Source organism: Spermophilus citellus (genome assembly GCF_964194105.1).
Source record: "Spermophilus citellus genome assembly, chromosome: 11".
NCBI classification, from domain to species: domain Eukaryota; kingdom Metazoa; phylum Chordata; class Mammalia; order Rodentia; family Sciuridae; genus Spermophilus; species Spermophilus citellus.
This window is the reverse complement of record NC_138192.1, coordinates 56,470,547-56,476,546: the sequence shown is the minus strand read 5'-3', so window position 1 is coordinate 56,476,546 and position 6,000 is coordinate 56,470,547. Positions and strand designations below refer to the sequence as shown.

The 6,000-nt window shown below is 44.1% G+C and overlaps 1 pseudogene across 1 annotated transcript; it reads right to left on the bottom strand.

Moving 5' to 3' along the window:
- Window positions 1–2,672: 2,672 nt before the first annotated feature.
- On the bottom strand, window positions 2,673–3,831 carry LOC308631202 (BTB/POZ domain-containing adapter for CUL3-mediated RhoA degradation protein 2-like; annotated as a pseudogene). Its single transcript has one exon. The product of its transcript is annotated as a BTB/POZ domain-containing adapter for CUL3-mediated RhoA degradation protein 2-like (transcript).
- Between the last annotated feature and the right edge of the window lie 2,169 nt (window positions 3,832–6,000).

Genomic DNA, 6,000 nt, shown 5'->3' with positions numbered 1-6,000 from the left:
TATTCCTTCCTCTCCATTTCAGAGTAGCTGAAGTGGTGACCCAGTTACAGGCAAGGAGCCAGTGCTCTCTGAAGGAGATGGCATGGGGGACTAGAACAGATATTGTTCTTTTTTTCCGGAAAAGGGCACCTTGGACTCCTAGAGATACCTCACTTTCTATCAGTGGGCCCGCTAATCAGGTTGGTAACTGGAAGGCCCTTAACTTCCCAGGAGAGAGACAGGACGGGGAGAGCTGGGTATCCAATAGAACCTTCCCACTGGAGTGACCATTTGTGGTCATTCTTTGCTTTAGTGCACTGGTAAGTCCAGCCTTGTTACTCAAAGTGTAGTTCAAATCCAGCATCATCAGCGTCAGCTGGGAACTTTAGGTATGCAGAATCTTCACTCTGTATCTACAAAATCAGAATGTATATTATGACAAGATATCCAGCTGAATTGTGTGGACTTTCAAGTTCCAGAAGCCTTGTTCTCCAGGATGTCTTCCTGTCTAGAAACATGTCTTTTCCCCTTTCTTGTAACTATGTGCACATTTCAAGGGAAATCAAGAGAGGCCACATACTAAAATAAGATAAATATTAGTGAAGCTGTGTTCTTACACGTAACTTGGCTGGATAAGACCAACTAGAGGGCTGGGGATGTGGCTCAAGCAGTAGCGCGCTCGCCTGGCATGTGTGCGGGCCGGGTTCGATCCTCAGCACCACATACCAACAAAGATGTTGTGTCCGCCGAGAACTGAAAAATAAATATTAAAAAAAAAATTCTCTCTCTCTCCCCTCTCTCACTCTCTCTTAAAAAAAAAAAAAAAGACCAACTAGAAAACAAATCTAACTTAGAACAAAAAATTGAGTTGTTTTGCTTGTTATGTTTTTGACATTCTGAATACATGAGTGACTTTGTTGTAACCATTTGTTACCTCTTTTCAAGTACTGTTCAAGACAGGGAAACAAACAGAAACAACTTACGCAAACTCCAACCCCAATCTTGCTTCTTGGCAATTTCTAGAACACCCCACGTAGCCCCTCAGGCGGAAACAATCTACACATTCTCAAATCAAACACAATGATAAGCCAAGCAATGGCACAGCCAGTTACTCCGGAGTCTGAGGCAGGAGGATCACAAGTTTGAGGCCAGCTTCAGCAACTTAGTGAGGCCTGTCTCAAAATAAAAAGGGCTGAGAATGTAGCTTAGAGGTTGGGTTTTCCTGGGTTCAACCTCCTGAATCACAAAAATCAAAACCCACAAATAAAAACAAAGACATTTAAGAAAAATATTTTCTTCTAATGTTTCTTTAACTGTTTTCACTGTAGTTTTGCAGGCTTTCTTAAAAACTGAACTTCCTGCTGGTCTTGGTGTTGCACATCTGTAAACCCAGTGGCTCGGGAGGCTGAGGCAGAAGGATTGCAAGTTCAAAGTCAGCCTCAGGAATGGCAAGGTGCTAAGTAACTCAGTGAGACCCTGTCTCTAAATAAAATACAAAATAGGGTTGTGGATGTGGCTCAGAGGTCAAGTGGCCCTGAGTTCAATTCCTGGTACCAAAACAAAAAACAAAAAAATGAACTTCCTGAAAAGCTGTGTTGATTCATTTGGATGCTTCGCTTGATTGTCTATCGGAGTATTTGGTGATAACAATAAGTACTTAATATTTCTATTTTCCCAACCTTTCAGGACTATATTATCTTTAAATCTTGTGACCCTTAAGATTCTTTGAACAATGATTTTTAAACTCAAACCAAATAGTTAAGTTTATGCTAGCATCAATCATGCTATGTGAATTCTGTCATAGCAGACTTCAGTTTGCAATTAGATACATAAAGCAAAAAATCTCAGCAGTACTCTCAGATTTCCTTAAAATAATATTAATATAATGTTGAATTTTCCTGCTAGATAAATGGGCTTGAATATTTATTTCTGAACCTTCTGTTCATGAGCAAAAACACTGTGTTATTCCCTTTTATAGCATTTTTATTTTTTAATTTATTTTTATTTATTTATTGCTGGTCAGTTTTGTTTTTATTGCTTTGTCTTTATCCTCCCCCTCAGAATGATTCTGCAGGAAAAGGGATTAGGGTCAGGAAAAGGTATGGGTCAGGGCAGGCTAATCTCCTCAATAACAGTACAAAGTGCATTAAAGCATCAAGAAGGGCTGAGAGGTCTACCTTATGCAGGATTCTGGCACCCTTCAGGGGTAACAAATGCCTAGTCCCCTCATTATACAAAGCTATTCATTTCCTAGATTATTTTTTTAAAAATCAAGCTCATCAAACCTGTGCTTCAACACCTTAGGGAAAAAGAAGCCCCACCTGTGATAAAGACTGGGCCTCCACAGCACCAGAAGCAGCCTTTCCCCCAGAATGAAGCCATCCCTGTGGGGCTCCGCTGAGGAAGGGCACTCAGCATAGGGCCCAGAGGGGAATGTGCTTAGCAGGAGGAGGGAGGCTGGTCAGCTCACCCCACAACAGAAGTAGCTCCTTGCTGGACAGGAAGGGAGATGGATCTGGTAGTGCTCAACAGTCAGGGCCAGGGAACGGGCCCTTCCCAGCCCAGGCCCTTGATTTCACAGGAAGGGCCTGTCATGTTTCTGAGTGCTGGAGCAGACAACCAGGCAATTGCAGTGTGGGGCTGCAGAGGGCAGGAGACAGGGCCTCCTGTGCCCCATCTCCTTGAAGGTCTTATCACTCACGATGGGCAGACTGGTGGTCGAGCTGCTGGTCATCGTAGGTGCCATAGCGCTTGACGTGGATGCGGCGCACACGATCCCGCAGTTCATAGGCTTCCTCATCTTCACTCGGGGGAAGCCTGGCTGCGGCTCGGGCTTGTGGCCTCCAACAAGGAGTTGTCAGGGACTTGGGGGGGGGGGGGTCTCGTAGAGTAGGACATTGAGTGCCTCCTCATAGATTCGGGCCTCTGGAAATCCCACCTTGGTCTGCTTCTTCTCTGTGGCATACACGATGGAGGTGCAGCACACCTCTGCCAGCTTATGACCCTGGTCATAGAAGGACCAGCAGCAGATCTCGTCACTGATGACATCCTTGATGAAGAGCATGGGGCCACTGAAGCGCAAGGACAGCTTGTCAAACAGCTCTATGTTTTTCAGCAAGTGGTCATCGGAGTTGCTGGTGTAGGAATACTTGTTGTTGCTTCTATTGTACAGCAGCTGCACCACGGGCTTGGTGGAGGATTTGATGAGCCTGTCCTCCTCCCTCAAGGATGTGATGATGGGGATGTGGACACAGGCTGGTAGGAGTCCTTCTTGTCCTGCAGGGCAGTTTGGCACATGTTCACCAGGCCCTGAATGAGGTAATATTTTTCTTCAGCCATCAATTCTTTGATTTCTTGCAGGTTTTGAAGGAGGGTAATAGTGTCATCTTGGAGGTGATTCAAAATGGTGCCAAAGTGCTTTACACATCTGTCTATGAGGATCCAGCCTTTTTTTGTCGGTCAGCACCTCCATGCGCCCACTGAACATGGCCTTGAGCATGATGTCATGCCGGGTGAGTGCCCGCACCGTGGTGTAGTACAGGGAGCCGACTACATTGAGCTGCACGTACTTGTTGTCCAGCCCTCCTCCCTTGAAGCCACTTAGCTTGGGCTTGGCACCTGAGGCTGGGCATAGACATGTGTGCCCCGACATCTCCCGCTGCAGGTAGATCACCACACAGCAGGAGGTAGGCTTGGAAGGCTCCGCAGTGGTGGAAGTGTTCACAAGGGAGTGTCCTGGGGAGGCCAGAGCCTCATACTCTCAAGGCGTCCCCAGGGGCTCTTCTTCCTCTCAGCCGAATGGCAAGCTGACTCCTTGCCACCCCTAACCTGTAGCCGCCTGCCCAACAGCAATCCCGGGCTGGGAGCTCACATCCTGCTCCAGCAGACTCCTCCCAGTGCAGCCGCCCATCCCTGCCTATCTGAGCATTTTTAAACACAATATGTCATTCTCTATATACTTCAATACAACAGACTTTTCTGACTGGTCAGTTATGTTTATATGATAAATCAGTGACTAAGGCAAGATTCATTAAGATAAAATCCTTCATTCTGTAACTTTATGATTATTTTGTTTAGATTTATTTATAAGTGACTGATCTATATTACAATATTTTATTTGCTTATAAAAACTCACTTAAACATGTGAATATGAAAACCTGTACAGGGGACTACAACACTGGGCTCACAGCATTTGACTCCTTGCTGATATTTAATCAATAGATGTAAATATATAGCAACCAGTAGCTATACTAGGAAACTGCAGGTGACATGTGGAAATTTTATAAAAGGGGGGTGTCTTTGCCTTAATACTACTTCTGTAGGTAAGGAAAATTAAAACAAAAAGACAGAAAGAAAGAATATAAAAGGGTTGAAATGTGTTACAAAAATTAAAAGAACAATAAAACCACCCTCCCCATAGTATAAGCTACCATTTCCTGAAGGCTTGCTATGGAGGGGTAATGTGCTTAGTTCTTGATGTGCAGTCCTACCTCATTATGACAGCTGAGAAAACCAAGACTGGGGAACTTTTAGTAACTTAGAATTGGTACTTATAGCCACATCAGACATCATTAAATCCATGCTTTTAACTATCTAGTACTGCCTGCCTGGTAAAGAGTATGTATTTTGTCAGGCATGGTGGTCCAGGCCTGTAATACCAGCAACTTAGGAGACTGAGGCAGGAGGATCACAAGTTCAAGGTGCACCTCAGGAATTCGGAGGGGAGGGGGGAACTAAGTAACTTAGTAAGACCCTATCCCAAAGTAAACAATAAAAAAGTGTTGGGAATGTAGCTCAGTGGCAAAGTACCCCTGAGTTCAATCCCTCATACTTGCCCTTCCACCAAAAAAAGGGCACCAAAATAGACTTGTAGTGCAAAAACAGCATTAAAAAAAAAAAGAAAAAAAAAAAAAAAGTAAGCACCAGTATACTGGCACTCGCCTATGATCTCAGCAGCTCCAGAGGCTGTGGCAGGAGGATCACAAGTTCAAAGCCAGCGTCAGCAACAATGAGGCGAGGCACTAAGTAACTCAGTGAAACCCTGTCTCTAAATAAAATACAAAATAGGGCTTGGGGATGTGGCTCAGTGATGAAGTTCCCCTGAGTTCAATCCCTGGTACTTGGAAAATAAAAGGCGGGGGTAAGCATTTTCCTTTATCATTTGTATATTCCCAAAGCAAACTTCTTGAAAACTAGACTGGTGTTACATGATCACTTTGAATCCCTGAAGATCTTGTATAATGCTGATCATAAGTGTTTCAACTTCTCCAAGGATGAACTGCAACTTTTTGCAAAAGTGTGCAAGCTTGGTATCTTAGATCTTTTCTGAAAGGAAGGGCAGAAAAAAAAATGATATCAGATTGCATTTCCCCAATTTGCATACCCATTAAATTCTTGGTGCCTTGCAAGTTATTTCATGCTTTTTTGGACCTTTCAGTCTGCTATAACAAAACATCGAAAGTTGGTAGCTTTTATAAACAACAGAGCATTATATTGGGTATGATGGTGCACACCTTAAACCCAGCAACGCAGGAGGCTGAGGTAGGAGGTTACAAATTTGACACTGGTCTTGACAATTTAGCAAGATGGTCTGGGGGGGAAAAAAAAAGCCTGGGGATGTAGCTCAGTGGCAAAGCACCCCTGGCTTTATTCCTAGTAACACAAACACAAAAACATAAATTTATTTTTCAGAGTTTTGAAGGCCAGAAGTCATGATCAAGTCATCAGCATGTTCAGTCGTGGTGGTGGTGGGGCAGCAAATTCTCTTCCTGGTTCATAAATGGCACTTTCCCAATGGGTCCTCACAACAATGGAAGGGACCAACAAAATCATTTGGGCCTGTTTCATAAGGGCACCTATCCATGTGGACTCCACACTGTTGACCTAACCACCTCCCATGGGCTCCATCCCCAAGACCATCATCACATTGGGGGTTCAGATTTCAACTTATGAATTTCAATGGGACACACTTGAGTCCATTGCCTTCTGGGACTTTACTCCCAATGATTTCATCTCAGTCCA